A 20,589-nucleotide genomic window follows, 5' to 3' on the forward strand; every position below is an offset into this window, starting at 1 on the left:
CATCTCGAATGCCTCATTGACCGTGTAGACCTCCTGGGACAGCTCACCAGGGCCGGATTCCTCCGTTTGTTGGAACTTGTTCCGACCCCCTCCTCACCTGAACCCTCTATGCGCCAGTCGTCCTCCATGCCATCTTCCCACCCATGTATCACCTGGGTACACTGTGGAGCTGCCTCTGACCCTGCGGCCAGGCTGGTGGAGGACACATCACTGCCACAGTCGGGAGTCAGATATCCAGCAGGGGTGGCCACGTCAACAACTGCACCCCAGCCAGAGGAGGATGTGCAGGCAGCAAGAGCCAGGGCACAGGCAGAGGCACAGCAGCAGCAGCAACAAGGTGGGAGCCATGATGGCTCGGGGCCTTCAACATCGGAGGGACAGGCATCAACCAGAGGGCAGGGGGACCCAAGACTGGAAGTGTCTTCCGTGTGGCAGCGGGCTATAGATGCGGAGCGGCAGCGGGCAGAAGAGGCACAGCTCACGCTGGTCAGGGTGGAGAACTCCATGCGTAGGGCTCTGAAGCGGGCCGAGTGCCTCTAGGCAATTCGCAGGGACCTGGAGGTCCAGATGTCATCGTCCCTGCGAACCCTCGGGGCCATGGAAGAGTACCGCCTCTGCTCCAATCGCATGTGAAACTTCACGCGAATCCCAGTTATACATGTACCCCACTCGCACAGGCCCTTTCTCGTGTGAAACTTCCCGCGCACCACCGAAATACACGTACCCTGCTCATATCACATGTGAGACTTCATGCGAACCCCAGTAATACACGTACCCCACTCGCACAGGCCCTTTCACGTGTGAAACTTCCCGCGAACCCCAGTAATACACATACCCCACTTGCACAGGGCCAATCGCGTGTGAAACTTCCCGCGAACCCCAGTAACACATGTACCCCACTCGCACAGGGCCAATCACATGTGAAACTTCCCACGAACCCCAGTAATACACATACCCCACTCGCATAGGGCCAATGCGTGTGAAACTTCCCGCGAACCCCAGTAATACACTTTTCCCACTTGCCGTGCTGGTACAGGGTTAGCGCAGCCCTTTGCGTCGGATTGGGGATTTTGATGGCTTTTCCCTGCGTGAGGGGCGTTCTTGGGGGCATAACTGGTGCTGCTGCAGGGTCGCTGCGCCACTGTGTGCCACGGCTGGTTTTGGTAGCTAAAATCCATTAATACGCTGTGCGCGGAAATGGATTTTAGCGCACGCGGCTGGCGCAGAGATTCGCGCGCACACACTGTGCGCCAGCCGCGTGCGCCACTTGTGCGCTAAATTCTATGAATTACCCCCTGTATATCGAGGGAAATATCAAGAGATATTTTATGTGAGATGTTGCTAATTACGAGCTAAAAGAATATCACTTTAAGCTTATTTTATTGTATTCTCTTTTTGATATTTCCTTGTTTTAAGAGTGTTTTCTTTTTTCTTTTGCTTTTTTCATTATTTACATATGTTGAGATTTTATGTTTAGCAGTAACTGCTTGTCATCTGTTTTGCTCTGTGTTTGCATCTTTTAATTGATTGTCATGTGTACCACTTGTTTTTTTTTCTTTACATGATTGATTGCTGAATTTTTGTAATGATTGAAAAAGTTGATTAATTTCAGCTAAATGCAATACAAAATAAAATAAAAAATGGCAATTTTGTTTGCCCCATTCTTAAGACAAATAAAAACACAAAAAATGTACAAAATATAAAAAGCAAAAAAGTTCGTTTTTGTACCCTTATTATATGTGTCAATCCTAATGTTTTTCCCTTTACATTTTCTACCTCTTTTTTCCATCTTTATTTTTCAAAATGGTCCTTTTCAGGGCCAACTTTTCAGTTATAAAAACACAATGAAAACACAGACTGTATACATGGATCAAAGACCTTTAATAGGTCCTTTCAATACAGTGGGTGTTAAAAAAAAACTACATATGTTTATGTCTTTTATTATAACCACGGTTGCCCCGTGTTAGCTGTGTGTAAAACCCCACCAGCCATTGTTGCATTAGCGACGCAATCATTTCTGTAGCCACAGTTATAAAATCATTAAAAAAATACATATGTACATATATGTGTGGGCAGTAGTCTTGTAAAGTTTTACTTTGAGAAATATTGAGTGTAGTCTTTGTACACAGTGGGCCTCATTACGACCCTGGCGGTAAGGGGTTAGCGCCAGCGTTAGCTGCGCCGACCCCTTACCGCCAATCACGAGTTCCCTTTCCGCCATGGCGGATTTTACACCTGCTTCTAGCGGGTGTAAAAAACCATGGCGGTAAGGGAACTTGATGTTAATTACGCCACCGTAATTTACGGTGGCGTAATTAACGCCTTCCCCACTCCCATTATGCCCTATGGGGCAAAAATGGGAATGGGGAAGGGTAAATGGGGATTGGGGACTTACCGCCCCGCCGACCTCGGAATGGGGCGGTAAGTCCGCCAACCACCATGGCGTAAACGTAGTTTACGCCATGGTGGTAAAGTCACGGCCCAGGCGGTAACTTACCGCCTGGGTCGTAATGAGGCCCAGTTATTGTAACACTTTAATAACTTTCTATTCATCCATAATACATATAAGTGTAAATACTTAAGAAGTTAAATAAATCTTCCAACAAAGTTTTTTAAGTACAGGGTTATTTGTGGAAATATGTTTGTGTGATTCTTTTTTATTTTACTTCGAAAACATGATACATCTTCTAGCCCAATTATCTGGATTGCTACTGTTAATTTCTATGGAATAACAAAACCCTTGAAATTCAAGGAAAACTAGTTGCGGGGACGTTAAGGTGAGTAATGCATTGTAAAAAGAAATACTGAAAAAATTCAAGAAAACACTTTAGTATGAATGTTAAGATGAGAACTTAATGCAACAAAACCCCTGAAATTCAGCTAAAGCCACCGTAACTTTGCACCCCCTTTTGCGCAGAATAAAACCACAGTGATGACATCACAGATCACATCACTGATGACATCATTAATTATATTACAACAGTAACTGCCATCAGGCATGGCCTTCAGCCATGGTCAGTGTGCATGGACAAATATATTTTAACACATAAATGGGCACTAATCATGGCCTTCAGTTATAGACAGTGGTCACAACCTTCATGCATGCACTCTGCATATTTTAAAACACTAACAGGCCACCAACCATAGACTTTGCTTTCACCAGTGGCTACAGAATTCCACTGTGCCCACTGTATATTGTATACACTAATCAGCCACTAAAAATGGGCTTTTCCACAATACTGGTCAATGGCCACAACCTTTGTCTGTGCCTACCATATATTCTAACATATAAATGGGCCACTAGCCATGGCCTTTATCCTTGAGCAGTTTGTAAATCTTTTGGCCATGTCCACAGCATAGTTGAAAATACTAACATGCTACTACTAGCAATGGCCTTCGTTTGTGCTCACTGTATATTATATACACTAACCAGCCAGTAGCTATGGTCTTTAACAGAATACTAGCTAGTGCTCACAGCTTTTGATTGTGCCGCCTGTATAATCTAATATATTAATGGGCACTAGCTATGGCCTTTAGCCAGGGACACTGACTAAAGCTTTCAATGTTGCTTACTGTATATTTTAAAGCAGTGATGTGCTACTAGGCATGGATTTTGATCATGCACATTGGTATTTTGGAATACTAACTGACCACTAGCAATGCCCTTTGGTGATGGCCAGTGACCGCAGCCTTTGTCACGGCAAAGTTTGTTTGTTTGTTTGTTTATTTGATAATGCGCACCAAAACCTCAGGTAGCTGGGCGCAGCAGGTGCAAGAATATTTGAAGCTTAGTTATAACATAGTAGGTAAACAAATAAAACAATTACAAAGCATACAGTAGGGGTGCAAAATGCAAGTGCAGGTACAGGTACAGGTGCAGAATGCAAGTACAGGTACAGTGCAAGAATAGTGTCAGTAATGTTAACATCAGGAATCACTCAGGAATTCTAGATATCCATAGATTGTAACCAATTCAGCAAGTTGCATCTAAATCTAGCATATGGCAGTTCCACCCTAAGGGCCGTGAGAGAGCATTCCAGTAGAGAGCCTTGTTGACAGGGAAACTGCCTCCTCCAGCTTTGGCTAGTCTAAATCTAGGTATTTCAAGGCAGAGATGGTTAGATGATCTAGTATGGTGAGAGGGGATTTCTCTAGTCAGTCTAGCAGAGAGATGGGGGTGCAGTGTTATTCAGACATTTGAAAGCGAGGGATACCGTTTTGAGCAGTATCCTATCGCTCATTTTTAACCAGTGCTGGTCTCTTCTGAAATTGGATATGTACTCTCTGTGGGGTATGTTAAGAGCTGCTCTCAGGGTGTTGTTTTGTAGTATTTGAATTTTGTTCAATGTTTGTTTGTTAGCGCCTACATAAAGGGCATTGCAAAAGTCTAATTTAGACAATGCATTGGCAAGTGTAATGCAACTGGCTTTTTTGATAAGAAGGGTCTGCAGGCCCTGATCAGTTTACAGGTATAAGCTGTAGATGAGTCCATGGAGCTGAGTTGTTTTTTTAGTGTTAGTGTGGCATCAAGGTGGAAGCCTACGGTTTTTACCTCTGTTACTACGTTGATAACGTTGCCATCAATATTGAAAGCTGCATAGCTGGGCTAAGTTAATTTAGGTTGGAGTCAGAGCCCAGAATCAGAATCTCCGTTTTGTCGACATCCAGGCAGAGGCCATGTGAGGCCATCCATGCCTGAATGAGGAGGTATAGCCTGTTTACCAAAGCTGAGTCTTCGACAAAGTTGCCCGATAGGGGTATGAGGATCTGGGTGTCATCAGCATAATTAGTATATGTGACGCCCAGCCTGTCAAGTTTGTCGAAGAGTGGCTTGGTAAAGATGTTATACATTGTCGGTGAGACGCATGAACCTTGTGGAATGGCACAAGTAATTTGGATTGGTTCTGCTGAAGCTGAAGGGGAGAACACTCTCATTGTACGGTTAGCTAGGAAGGATTGTACCCAGGCTATGGCATCACTTGAGCAATGTGCAGCTGATGCTAGGTGTTTGCATAATACTGCATGATCCACCAGGTCAAAAGCCGCTGATAGGTCAAGGAGGAGTAAAATAGCTGTTTTACCTTTGTCCTTCAAATTGTTGATTTGTGTCTTCGTGTCTGTCAATTAAGAACGTTTCAGTCCCATGTTGCGGTCTGAATCCGGATTGGCATGATCCTAGTAGGAAATTGGCCTCAAGGTAGCTTTGGATTTGGAGGAAGGCTACCCTGTCAATGATGTTAAGGAGAAATTGGACTGTTGTAATGGGTCTGTAATTGGTGCGGATGGCTGGATCTAGGGTCTGTTTCTTGAGGAGTGGTAACACCCAAGATTCTTTGAGGTTGATGGGGACAGTGCTTGCATTGAAGGACGCATTGATTAGCTTGGAGATAAAGGGTGCTAAATATCTGGCTGCATCCTTAATTATTTGAGCTGGGCAGCTGTCACCGTGGCAGTTGGACGGCATCAGTGATAATATGACCTTTTCAGTGTGGAGATATTGGTGAATCTGAAAGGTGTAACACTATTTGGAGTAGCAGTGGGTGGGGTCGGGTGCGTCTCAGTAGAACGCAAGGAGGCTTTTTTGTTAGCTATTTTGGTCTGCAGGGTGGCTATTTTGTTAGCTAGCACATTTTGGATACTGGTGCACCATTGTTTATCCTTTGGGATGTTGTCTGTGGGTGGGATAGGATTTTCCATTTCGCGCAGGATGGAGAAAAGCTCATTGGTGTTCGAACTGGCCTTAGTGATTCTTTCATTAAACATATTCCTTTTTTGAGGGTTATTTCTTTCTTGTACAAATTTGCAGAGTTGGTTAGTAGAGTTTTGTTCTCAACCGTGGGTGAGTGTCGCCAAATGGCTTGGAGTTTCCTCCTTTGTAGTCGCAGTTCTTTTAGTTGGGGTGTGAACCAGGTGTTGAGGTGTGATTTTTGTTTGCTTTTCGTAGTTTGACTGGCGCAATAGAGTCAAGGGCTTTGGTCATAGTATTATTAAATGTCTCTACTAGTGTGTTAGGATCAGAGTTGTTGGTAGTAGAAGAGAGGGTAGGTAAGAGAAGGGAAGTAATTTGTCAACGGCAATGTCTTTTTTACTTCTAGTTGGTAGTGGTGGTACTATGTCAGTATTTTTTGATTTTTGAGGCTCTATAGAGGACGAGAAACCATCAAGGGTGTGATCAGTCCCAAGTTGAGGGGTTATTTTGGTAATACTGGTGGAGCAGTTCAGGTTAGCCACCCAGTCTAGTATCCGCCCTTTCGTGTGCATGGGAGCAAGGACTTTTTGGGGCATTGCCATGTTCTCTCAAGATAATTTCGATGGACTGAGCCTGTTTATCCTCTGGGTCATTGAAACCCAAGTTGAAATCTCCTAGCAATAAGAGCTGAGAGGTATTTTTAATGTTGTTAGAGAGGAGGCTGGAAAGGTCTTCCTCAAAGGTCCCTATTGGACCAGGGGGTCTGTAAAGTAGGAAGATGGTAAGTGTGCTAATATTGGAAGTAGGGAGTTTGGCTATGAGCAATTTGCAAGATTTGATTTCAGGGGGAGTGGTGAGTCTTAATGCGCATTTAGTTTTGGCTATGATAGCAAGGCCTCCACCTTTGGCGTAAGGCCTGTCAATCCTGAGTATGTGATAATTGTTTGGTATGGCTAACATGAGTACAGGACCAGCTGCCTCATATAGCTAGGATTCAGTAACATCCAAAATATCTAAATCGTCATTAGAAAGTATATCAGCAATATCTGTGGTATGCACCATCAGAGATCTAGCGTTAATAAGGGCTCCTGATAGTGTTGTTTTCCCTTGGAGAGGGTGATTGCGAGGAGGGTGGGCAGAGAAGTGAGTCTGCATTTTTTTCCGATGGTCCAGGGGTGGGAGTGGCTAGAGTATGGTTGGTTGCAAAGGTGGTGAGCCTACGAAGGGAGTCTGGGGATCTGAAGCTGTTGGTTTTAGGTTTGTATATTTGGGGCAGTCTTGCTCGGAGTCTCAGGTTTCTCTCCTGTCAGGTGCAGGGTAAGAGGTTGATGAGGGCCATTGTTATGAGGGCACTAAGGAATGTCAGTCGTATATTTGATAGTTGAATCTTTGAGGTATGCATAGTTTTATAAGGCTGGTAGCTATAATTCCGCAGAAGGATAGTAAGACAAGGGGGCGGGTGCTACGTAGATAGTGCTGACTTACCTAGTACAATGGTCCCTTAGGTTAGTGGGATATGTCGTAATTGGCGGTGGGCAGGTCCCTCAGGGGAGGTGTTAGGTCTAACTCAGTAGGTGTAGCTCTGGTATGCCTCAAAAGGTTAGGTATAACTCAGCTAGTGGCTCTAGGCGACAGGAAGTGCCCTGACAGTAGAATACATAGATAGCTATGTTGCATTTTAGCAGAGTGGAAGTTTGGGCAGATCAGGACAGTTGGTTACAATCATATAGAGGCAACTAACGTTGCTAATGTTCAATCGGGCATATAACCGTTATGTATTACAGTTATGCATCTTCAGGTCTAGGCATCTAATGTTACTGTTTGTGCAATCCGGCATAGGCAACCAAAGATAGTTAGTCACAATCAAGGTAGAGGCGACTACAGTAGGCACAATCATGTATGGAGCTACAGTTAGGTACCTTCAGGTGTGGCAAAGCCTGATTGGCGCAATCAGGCATTGGCGACCAGAAGCAGTTGGGCACAATCAAGGTAGAGGTGACTACCATAGGCACAATCAGGTATGGCACTGCAGTTAGGTACATTCAGGTATGGCAGCTAGAAGATTACTATTTGCGCAATCAGGCATTGGCGCCCAAAAGCAGTTGGGCACAATCAAGGTAGAGGCGCCTACTGTAGGCAAAATCAGGAATGGAGCTACACTTAGGTACATTCAGGTGTGGCAATTAAGAGATTACTATTGGTGCAATCAGGCATTGGCGACCAGAAGCAGTTGGGCACAATCAAGGTAGAGGCGACTACTGTAGACACAATCAGGTATGGCACTGCAGTTAGGTGCACTGCAGTTAAGTGCATGGCCTAAATTGTTATTAAGCTAATCAAAGTGTTCATGAGCTGACTTATAAATGATGGTATGTCCAATGCCATTACTGATGTAAGCAGATATCTACAATGTAAATAATGTTGTCACACATGATGCAATTTGTAATATCATCAGTGTTCTCCTACAACATGTAATTAGTGATTTCATCAGTGATGTGATCTCTGATGTCATCATTGTGATAATATGCCACACAACAGGGGCTCATATTCCAGGTGGCTTTAGCTAAATTCTAGAGTTTTTGTTGTGTTAAGTTCTCACCTTAAAGTCCATGCAACTAATGTTTTTTCCTTGAATATAAATATAGATAGATTATACTAATTTGGTCAAATTATATAAGCTCTGTTTCCCTTCTATGTTTGTAAAGAAATTAGTAAAGTGGTGTCTATACTGTATGTTGCAGACACACGTGTATACTCACATGGGCCCAAAGCTACTAACTCTCTGTGCACAGCCATAAACAAGCAAACACATACAGTACTGCCCACACACCTCTTGCACTCTTTTACTGCAATGATAACACACACCCACACGGAGCAGTACATACACACACACATATAATCCAAGAAGTGATGACATATACATACAACCCTACATGCATACTGTGTTGCCAGCACTGCAGTAAAACACACAAACCACCCCTTCACTTGTCTGCACACAAACCAAGCTCCTCTCCAGCACTCACTCTCCCCACACAGAGTACTGAATACACACTCCCCTGTTCACTGCATCCAGCACTGCACCACACCCAGAGAATATCTAAGCACTGTACTGCACACACACTCTTCCTCTGACATGGCACAGCCTACATGCAATTCCACCTGCATTTCAGAGCAAACACAGAAACACACCACTTCGATCACTATACAGGACACACCCGCCCAATCACTACACTGCTGAGATACACACACACACACACTTATCAAAGCACTGCACACATATAGACATCAGCACAACGATCAAAAACAGCTCAGCATAGTAGTGAATGGCTTTTCTGTGATAGCTATCAATATTAAAATAAGGTCTAATTATACCAAATGGGCATAATGAAATCTGGAATTACTTTGCAAGCTGAAAATAACAAAACATATCAGATTTGGGATTATGAATTCTTGGACTTCTTTACGAACTGCGGCCAGATTATCAAATATTTGCACTGGTGCAAAAAAGTGGAACAAAAGAATTTAGCAACAATTTTGCTGCTCTGATAACATAGAATGTAGCCAACAGGTTTAGCCCCAATCGGTATTATCTCTAAATGTTTTCAACAGGGGATATTGGAGCAGGCTATTTTCTTTGCTATGTTTGCTGCATAACATGAAAATAAATGTAGTTGACACCTTTTGCTGTTGCTGTGCAGCAAATACAGTGCAAAATACAGCCTGATACATGTTTGCCCTAGTGCAAATGTTTTTAGATAATATGGATTGTGAAAAATCAGTTTGCTCCATTTTTTATTATCAAAACATTTGCTACATTTTTAGCATCTTGCACTGCTTTGCTTACTGGGCTAAATTGAATCAGACACTGCAGTGCTAACTGGACAAAGTAGCACTTCTATGCCTGCAAGTACCCACCATTGAAAGGTAATAGGGCAGGCTTCTGATGTTTTGATGGCAAGACCTGGCAACTTATCCAGCACCAAGGGTTTTGATCATGAACACTTGAAACCTCTGTGTACTGGAACCTCAAATGATATTTCCTGGTGCGTGATAGCAAGACGTGCATATGACCTGGATACACATGACACATTATTGACATTTCTAAGTGTATAATGATAATAGCTGGCAATTGATGGGATGTATTGGTAATCTCGATGGCAATGTATATACAATGCGTTTACATCAAACAAAACAAATAGAATTTGCAATAACTCGGGGATGGCTGAATGGGCATGTGATTCCACTGTTCAGCACTGACACTGTCGAAAAGAACAATACAAACAAATGGAAATGCTTGCTTTATTTTTAGATTTTCATTGATTCCACATAAAACAAACGATTTTCTTATTTAATTTTGCCTTCAAGAAGTGAAGCATAACATTTTCATTCACATTTGTATCCGTTTTCTGTGATTCCAGTTAATTACACTCGTATTAATTATTTGTATTTTGTCTGCCTGAACATGTTTAGGCTTAGCTTGTTTTTGGTGAATCTAGTCAGAAGGTTTGTTCCTAAACAAAAAGGTTAGTCACAGGATAGACATTTGTGACTAAGAAGCAAACCAAGATCAGACTTGTCAGCGTATATAGGGACGTGGATAGGGCTGGTGCAACTTAAGTATAGCACGGCATCCTTTTAAAAGGGAGAACAAAATAACAAACGCTGGGCGGCTTTGTTCCAATCTCTGGGCCTCATTACACGGAAGGCGGTAATGGTTAACGGCCACCGTTAATGGTAACGGTGACGGTTAACCATTACCGCCTTACTACGAGGTCCCTTAGCGGGTTGGTGCTTTAACGCCTGCTTTTTGCAGGCGTTAAAAACCAACCCGCTAAGGGACCTCGGAGCTAATTACGGCACCGCAAAATTGCGGTGCCGTAATTAGCGCCTTCCCCATTCCCATAGAGCCCTATGGGGCAGAAATGGGAATGGGGAAGGGCAATGGCGGAAGGGGGATTTACCGCCCCTCCAACCTTGGAATGGGGCGGTAAATCCCCTTTCCGCCAAGGCGGTGCCGGTATTTTACCGGCATGAGCCATGGCGCTAATAGCGCCATGGCTCACCGCCTTCCGTGTAATGAGGCCCTCTCTCTTTCTCTCTCTCTCTCTCTCTCTCTCTCTCTCTCTCTCTCTTTCTCTTTCTCAGTACATTTTGCTTTAAGAGACAAATAACTGGCGATAATGCACCAAACAGATATCCTAGGAACTCAAATGAACATCTCACAAAAATGATGTACTATGGGCCTCATTACACAGACGGCGGTGGACCAAGGTGCTATTAGCACCTTGGTCCATGCCGGTAAAATACCGGCACCGCCTTGGAGGAAAGGGGAATTACGCCCTATTCCAAGGTTGGCGGGGCGGTAATTCCCCTTTCCCCCATTGCCCTTCCCCATTCCCATTTTTGCCCCATAGGGCATAATGGGAATGGGGAAGGTGCTACGGCACCGCAAATTGCGGTACCGTAATTAGCTCCCTGGTCCCTTTGCGGGTTGGTTTTTAACACCTGCAAAAAGCAGGCGTTAAAGTCTCCAACCCGCAAAGGGATCTCGTAGTAAGGCGGTAAGGGTTAACGGTCACCGGTACCATTAACGGTGACCGTTAACCCTTACCGCCATCCATGTAATGAGGCCCTATCTCTTTGAGGCAAAGGATAATTAAAAGTAATTTGGCAGCAGTTAAAGAGTATGGGCCTGATTACGACCCTGGCGGAAGACCATGGTGCTATTAGCAACATGGTCCATGCCAGTAAGTTACCGACTCCGCCATGGAGGAAGGGGGAATTACCACCCCATTACAAGGTTGGTGGGGCGGTAATTCCCCCTTCCTCCATGGCCCTTCCCCATTCCCATTTTTGCCCCATAGGGCTCAATGGGAATGGGGAAGGCGCTAAGTAGGGTACCGCAAATTGCGGTACCGTACTTAGCACCAAGGTCCCTTTGCAGGTCCGTACTTTAACGGCTGGTGTAGACCAGCCGTTAAGGTCGGGTCCTGCAAAGGGACCTCGTAATCAGGCGCTAATGGGTTAACAGCGCTGCAGCCTTTTACGGCGCCGTTAACCCATTAGCGCCAGGGTCGTAATGAAGCCCTATATTTTAGAAGTTGGGACGAGTTTTGAGCCAATTTGGTGTGGGGGTGTTTGATGGCACACACGAAATACAACTAAAAATACACATATATGTTAAAGAAAACTTGGCTATACATATGGCCATTTGATACTGTGGTGGAATAGACAAGTCAAGGCACACACAGGGTACAAGAGGGTTTATGGATATGAAATTCAGTGTGAGTTGGAGTCGTCAATTGGCCATATACAAGTACAAAAATATCATTTCTGGTTTTGAAAACTATCCTTGTATACGTTTTTAAAAAACGTATCTGACTTTCTTCAGTAAGTGATAGCAAAACAATTTGTCTCTAAAGTCAAAGAAATGTGCAAAACATGTACAATCTGAATTGGTAACCAATATTGGCATGACATGTTAAAGTGCTCATTACCATGTTTAAGTACTAGTACAGTCATAGCCGAAGAGAATGTGCCTGCCTAAACCCAATCTAAACTGAAAGGATTCAATACATGAATCAAGTTAAATCACAATATAATCGAAAACAAATCAAAAGGGTCAATAGGGATAACCTAGGGAGATACCCTTCGTTAGATTTCCTAAACATTTCTTGGTTGATTTTTTTTTAAAAAGAAATAATTCACATGAGCTGTACCTAGCATATCGTTTGCTGATCTAGTTTTCCTCCCACTTTCTTTCTCCCTCTCTTTCCCTAATTCCCCCTCTATCTGCTTGCTGTCTCTCTCCTCTTTCTTTCGCCCTCTATATAAACATATATTTCTTTCCGACTCTGTGTCGCTGTCACTGCAAATTAAAGCATTTTTTTCGGGGGTGCTCTTCTGTTCTCTTTGTCAATGTAGTGTGCTATGCTCTCACTGTCTCTTTGTGTTGGCAGTGTGCCAACCAAAGGTTGGACAGCTTGTAAAATTAAACATGGCCTTGGTGTAAATCAGGCCCTTGATCCCTCAGAAAATACATGCTTAATACATTCATGTAGACTTTGAAAAACAAAAAATCGCTTCTAGCTCTTTGTGACCTGGGGCCCGTCACATAAACCTTATATTGCAGCATCATCATATAGGCCAATATATAAGGATGTTACCCTGTATATTTAAATAAGATGATAAAAAGTGCTGTTGTTCACTGTCACAGTCGTTTGCCTTTTGCATCCTGGTTGCCTTTTGGTCGATATGATGATTCCACTTGAAATTTCAAATGGATAGAATACCTAAATACTTATAACTACTACAGTGCATTGGTTTACTACCATCTGTTTCAATTTCACGCTATGCTTACTAATTGTCATTATATTAGAGTTGTTCATAGATAAAAACTAAACCACGTCTCACATATATTTGAGTAAACATGTATGAATGTGGATAGCGCCATCAAAGACCTGCCCAATAAATAAATAAATAAATAAATAAATAAAACAGCATTACCAGCTTAGCTAGGTTCTGGTATGCAACTCTCTCTGCATCTCTGGTGCGGTTCTCTAAAGGAATTTGCAGTGAATGTATGTGAAGACAGAACCGTGTCTGTGCTAGGACGCATCCCTGGTGTTTTTTTCCTACTGCAAACTCCTCTGTGAGTTCACCATACTTCCTATACTGAACTCTGGCGCTATTAGTAGAGTGTAACAACACAATTATTCTTAACAGTACCCAAAGAACCCCTTCCCCATTCAACAACGCATTTAAAAAAGATTCAGGCCTTGATGGATGGTGCCTATGTTTTGCCTGAAGTCCAATTGGATATCTTTGAGGTACTAGATAACTGATACACCAGTCAATATGATGCAGGTAAATAAATAAGAGTGTTGTGTTTGCTTTCCTTTTCTGATACAGGGAAGACAGCAGCCACATTGGTGAAGAATGTACATAGAAATAAAAATAAAAAAAACAGAAACGTTCCTAGTAATGGTTTATTGAAAGTAGAAACCTAACAATATCCTGGATTGTAAAACGTTGTTTGTAATTTGTTGAAAATAACGACAACAGCAAATAACACCAATAACGTTAAAGTAATGTTCAAGTGTTGAGCAAAGTGATTGGAAAAGATTAAAGAGGGGAATTTAGGGAAACATTTTAGCAAGAGAAATGGAGCTGAAGGAAGATTATGGGGATTTATACATGTTGCTGAATTGAATGTTGCCATGGAAGGCTACTAGGCAATTATTAGCGGGTGAAGATAGGGATAGCTGTATAGGGGTGCAAAGAGGGACATGGACATTCTGGTAGGGTGAAAAAGACGTTTATAAGGCAGAACATGGAGAGATGGCAGGTTAGTCTGGTTTGAGCCAGCTTCAAGTAGTATGGTGGACCATGTGCTTCTTTCTGAAATTCTTGGTCGGCTATAGTGTTTAATTGAGGATTCACATTAGTGACCAGTTACAGACATTATTTTTCTGGTTGCTAATCCTGCATTTTGTAAATGTTGAACTACAATAGTATAAATGCAGTCAACATTGTAGAGTCTGGACATATTGGCTGAGGAGTGATGTTTTCTCATCATTGAGCACACTCCATTCTTTCCCAATTTGTTTACAAGAGTACTATATTAGGCTGTTTTGTAATTCAGTATCAGTCAGCGTAATGCAGCATAGAAAAAACAGGTTGCATTAGGTGGCAATTTGAATACATACAGTTCTCGTAAAGCAACTGGGCAGTGAGTTTCTGAAAAATAAATCCTCTGTTCAGAAACTGGGTGTGTTCAGTGAGGGGGAGAGGGATTTGTGGTGTTTGCACAAAAAGAAAGTGTGGCGTATTTTCCGCCATTTTCATTTGTAAAATGCTGATGTTATCACAGGGAAATTCTCTTAAGTCTTCTCTTGCTCAGTAGGCTAAGTGCAATTGGACATCACATCAGACCTTGTGTTGTAGGGATTCTGGCTGATGAATGGAGAAAAAGGCCTGACTTCTAGCTTCTGAAAATCTGTGTTACTGATATGTTGCTTTGGTGGCGACATATGATTGATTGATTGATTGATATTTTATTTCTATCGCGCTCGTACACGTGTTTCAGAGCGCGACAAGGCAAGGGAGGGGAACAGGGGAGAACAAAACAGCGATCTTACTAGGCCCAGTGACATTGAGAACGCGCAAGTGCATGGGAGAGGGGCGAGGGGAAAAGTGCATGGAAGGGGGAGAGGTGGAAAGTGTGAAGCAGAGGAGAAACAGATAAATAACAATAAATAAATAATAAAGGCAACAAACAGTGGTAATGCAGCCAGCAATTTGCAAGTGCTAGGTTTAAGGCAGCAGACAGGGTAGGTCTGATAAGTGCAGGAAGAAAAAGGGGGGGCTGTATGGGTACAGATACAGACCCCAGTGTAAGGGGTGGCCAGGAGGCAGTGCGGGAGGGTGGCACGATGAGCAGGTACCTGGGCCCAAAAGACAGAGGGTGGCCAGGTGCACGGTGCCAAGAGAGAACAGATCAGCAGGGGAGAGGGGGAGCGAAGGCAGAAGAAAAGAGGAAGGTCTTGAGGTGCTTCTGGAACCAGAGATGGTTCTCCGCAAGTTTTAGAGTGGCAGGGAGGCTGTTCCAGAGGGAGGCCCCAGCCGGAGACAGAGATCTACCCCCAGCTCGTTTCTTAGAAAAACGACTGACCCTGAGTGAGTTGGAGGTAGAGGAGCGTTTTCCCTAGGAGGAGCGTATCATTTCAGTGGCATCAGTTTAGCTCTATAATTTCAAAGGATATATTATTGGTGTATTGGAAACGTACATTGTACATTATGTTGTTATTGGACAGGAACTGTGGCCTATTCGAATGCTGTTGCCAGAGTGGCTGGAGACTATACTTTGTGGTGGCATTCTTCTGCATTATTATTATGTACCTGAGCATAAAAACATTTCCCGCAGGTTTGTTATTTCTTTCTCTGGTATTACTTCAAATAAAGAACTGCGATATTTTTCAGGAAGCCATTATTTCAATTGCCTGTGGACCATTCGATGGCATTCCTAGTTGAAATTTAGTTTTGAGCTTTTTCAAGATGACTAAGGGCCGTTTCCGAAATGTGTCGCCTCTTAGGAGCTGGATGACCACACAGTGGGCTTTGCAAACATACAGTGGGGGAGCATTCAGCATTTTGACATTTTGCAAAAGGCTTGCTTCTCCACAGGTCAAACATGAAGAACGTATGCATGATCCCATTGGACAGGGAAGCGGTGCGCATTGCCGCAGAACAAAGCATTGTGGACAGAATTAGGTGCATAGAGCTGAACTTGATGCCCAGGAGGAGGACAGTGACCTTTAGCATCTCAGTAAGGGTGCACAGGTATGAAAGGACTGCTCAGGTGTTCCCTGTAGAGGCTATGGGGTTACTAGCAAAGGGGTAGTGCTCTTGGACGCACAAAACGTGAAAGGTTAAAGAGTGCATTGTGTTGGAGTATCAAACGCAAGTGAGAATGTAGGCTTCCCTACAAAGCAACACACGTTCATGTCCAAATAGGATTCCTGATGATTTTTTTAAGATGCAACGTAATGTTTGGGGATCCTCTCTTTTGGTCAATGCAATGCTAATGATCATGTTATTTCCAGAACCTTGCCATAAAGCAGAGATATGCAGAATTTTCAAGAAGGGCGTCAGGAAAATATCTATTAGTTATCAACCGAGTTCATTAATGACATATTTGTTTAACCTTTTTGGGAATGATTCTCTTGGGAAATATAATGGACTTGGTTACGTATAACGACATTCTCGCACCTGTGCAATGTGATAGTGTAGCGCGTCTCGTCAGGTATTGTTACATCTATACCTGTTGATTGCTAAGTCAGTACATTTAAAGTAGGAGCTGCTGCATGCTGCTTTCATGGAACATCCCAGAGCCTTTCATTATGTGGATTGTTCTTGGCTATGTCCTACCTCGTCAGATATGAGTTTCCCTGGCGATCAGCTACATGTCCTGGTTTCGATTCACAGTGTAAATTCCACAGTGGTTCTTTCTTGGTGGTTCTTTCTTACCCTGATGGTACTGTAACTAAGGCCCTTCTTATAACTAGAGGAGTTCACCAAGAATGCATAATTGTTCCAATACTATTTAGTCTGCGTACACATATGTGTATACATCTTTGTGTGAGGCCAATGTGGACCATCCAAAAATCGGTACCTATGTTAGCTTATGTGGATGAGTGTGTATTACCTGTGAGGACTCCCAGATGGCTACATATTGTACTGGACAAATATAGCTCCTATATGAATAATACGGTGTGTTTTATGAACTCAACAAAATCAGCAATATTGGTTTTAAACCTAAACAGGGGTATGAAAATGTATGAAAGTAGGAAAGGAAATTAAGGTAGTTCTCATGTAAATGAGTTTGATTATCTTGGTATGTTAATTTCACAATCATTGTCTTACTCAAATCATTTTTTGAGTTCATGTTTTCAAATCGACTTGGAGGATGAGACAAGCATTTGGTGAGGAACTTAGTTTTGCAAAGTTTATTTTTTTTAAACTCTGTAAATTGTATGCTGAAAGGCTGTGAGGCTAATGATAAATCCGTGTATCAGTATTATGGTGCTGTCACGTGGACTTTTATTCAACATTGGCCCCTATTACAATTATTTCAAAATATGTTTTAAAAAATATTATTAGGGCTCCCAAAATAGGCCCTTAATTTTGTTTAACACGCCTAGCTTTAAGGGGGAACTTTTTAATGCTGTGCCAGCCCATTTCTTCCTAAAAATATTTAACAATCGGGAGGCTACTCTCAATCTAGTTGCTCTCAGAACCTTTTGGAGGAGTGCTAGGACTGGATATATTCCACATATCTTTCATGTTAAAAAATCATTCATGTAGAAAAGAAGATATGTTTATTTGGTGATGTATGCACTAGATCACTAGAGAGATTTAGCACAACACTACTGCAAAGGTATTATGAGCCGAGGAAAATTTGGGAAATCATAAAAGTGTCAAATACATTTCAAGTCATTCTAATTGTTAACCATGGATCCTAACCAAATGCAACATCCCCACCGCTCCTTAAAGACTGTTTATATAGCACTAGTTTGCTTTTTAATAAGTTGAATGTTGAGGCAGAAAAAGGAGGTCTGGCCAAATAAATTGGCAAACCTCGCATATCCTTTATGGAATTTTTCATTGAATTATGATTCATTTCTTTGTTTGTTTGTCCATTATACAATAGTACATGGAGGTTTTTATTTTTTTTCTACAACCAATTTTAAGACTTCTTAATTTCATATCATGTAGGATTGCTTAATTGTATTTATTAAATGGAATTGAGTTGTATATCCAATGAACGTTTATACTTCACTAGGAAAGCTTTGCCTAAAATAACCAGTTTAATGAAACCACTAGTTTCCCGGGATCGAAAAGTAATTGTAATCAACATTTTATACCTGTTGTACTGTTGTAGTTTGTAACTGTTTTCATATTGTTATTTTATTGTATGCTATGTTTTATATGCTGATGCCTGACATTCAACTTTTTTGATGGCGATGGATGTGCAGCATATGAATTACCCAATTCTACATAAATATGTTTCAATAACTATGAGATAGGTTCAAGGGACTCCACACTGGAGAAGGTTCAACTTACTGCTGCTGGGAGAGAGACTACATACCAACATTCAGAAATATCGAATGTGCTGGTCTAGCTCTTCTTCCATACATAAATGCAAACATACATAAATACATGGTCATCGTTGTTTAAATTATTTCCTATGCAACAGCCAAACCTTTGAGATGATTGGAATACAGTCTGACAACACTAACCAATTCCAAATTGACTTGATTACAAACTATGCCAGGGATTTGCTGCCAAAAGACAGTCAGTTGTGAGTCGAAATAGAAGAAGAACATGCAACAAAACTGACAATGACTATGGGGGCCATTATGAGTTGGGCGGTAAGGGATTACCGGCACCGGTAAGGAGACCGGTGCCGGTAATCCCTTACCGCCCAATTTCGAGGTCCCTTAGCGGGAACCGTAAGGAACGTGTGGTCTGACCACAAGTCCCTTACGGGTCCCGCTAAGGGAGACCAGGGTGCTAATAACGGGCTTGCTAGTTGCGAGCCCGTTATTAGCACCCTCCCCATTCCCGTTGAGCCCTATGGGGGCTCAAATGGGAATGGGGGATGGTATGTTCAATGGGGACTTACCGGTCCCTCCAGGGTCAGAATGCACCGGTAAATCCCCATTGAACAAGACCGGTGCCGGACCCGGTATTGGAGGCAGACATGGTGCAAATAGCGCCATGGCTACCTCCAATCTCGGAATGAGGCCCCATGTCTCCTAACGTAGATTTCACACATTCTATTAAAGGCTACAGTGGATACTCAATTCATAACCAAGAAAGGTACCTAAGCAAGGTAATTACAAGACATGTATCTAGTTTTACTGCCCCCAGGAGTTTAGAAAAAAGGTTCTAGAGACAGACGCAATCCTGTTTTATGGACTGACGCCCGAAATTAACCATGTTGATGGTGATGACTGTACAGTCTATGATTTACCAATACTATGCCCAGTGCCAAACATGCCATCTGAGTTTTACTATTCTACGGATCAATTACAAAACTGTGAGATAGGTTAAAGGGGCTACACACTGGAGAAGATTCAACTTTCTGCTGCTGGGAGAAAGAGTACATACCCAACATTCAGAAATATCAAATGTGGTGGTTTAGGTCTTTGGTGATATATAGGTGCTTGTAAAATTCAGAGCATATGTAAGCAATCTTATTATCAGATGCAATCACCTCCCTGTGACAATTCGCCAAAGTGGTGATCTAAACGTATTTCCTGCTTATTTTGAGAAATAAGGAGGACAAAAGCTTAAAGGTCATGTGTGCACCTTCATTATACTTGGACTGCATGGAGTAACATGCCACATGTCTTTTTAACAAAGGGGGTACTATATTCAACTTCACTTGTTACCACTTATTTCACCAATAACAAGGTGGCTTCTCCAAATATTGATTTCAAGGACATTGGACCTCAATACACGTTTGTGGTATTTGGTGGTAAATCCACTGAAGTAACACCAAACGGATTTAACGATACTGCCACTTGGTCAGTGTAATCACTGCCTGATTACAAGTGGTGGTATGCGCTGTTGGTCCCCATTTATTGGCGTCCATAGGACGACATGGGGATTTTGGCAGAAATATCACTTTGGAATTTCACTGATTTGGCAATTTTTTGGCAGTAAGGAAGAGGAATTACATCCAGACTTCTGCTGTAGGTTTTTCCTTCACCTTACCCCCAAAGCCATAGTTTGGTGGTGCAGTAATGCATCAGTAATGCTGTGGTAATTCTGCTACCACTGCATTACCACCTTTTTTGGCCACACCACCAAACTTGTAATTAGGCCCATTTTGGTTCTATATGGGAAACTCACTTGATATTCTCAAAGATTTGTTATAAGAAAAGAACATTTATTTTCTAAGCATCTCTTCAATACATTTTCTAAGCATCTCTTCAAAAAGGCTAAAGTTTGGGTACAGTTCTATAAATGTCACAGGTTTACTGGCACAAAACAAAATGTCATGGTTGCAGAAATAAATTTAGAATGATAACCTCAAAAAAAAAGAGTTTGGAGGTAGCCATGGCGCTATTAGCACCATGGCTGCCTCCAAAATTGGTCCAACTCCGGTCTGGTGAAGGGAGTAATTACCGGTCCAGTCCGAGGTCGGCGGGACAGGTAATTCCCCATTCACCAGAGCCATTCCCCATTCCCATTTGAGCCCCCAGAGGGCTCAATGGGAAAGGGGAAGGCAGCAATAACGGTACCGCAAATTGCAGTACCGTTATTGACCACGGTATCCCTTTGCGGGTCCCGTCCATAACGCCTGGTAAAACCAGGTGTTAAGGGAGGAC

Source organism: Ambystoma mexicanum, chromosome 10, assembly GCF_040938575.1.
Source record: "Ambystoma mexicanum isolate Mex_15411 chromosome 10, UKY_AmexF1_1, whole genome shotgun sequence".
Classification (NCBI taxonomy): Eukaryota; Metazoa; Chordata; class Amphibia; order Caudata; family Ambystomatidae; genus Ambystoma; species Ambystoma mexicanum.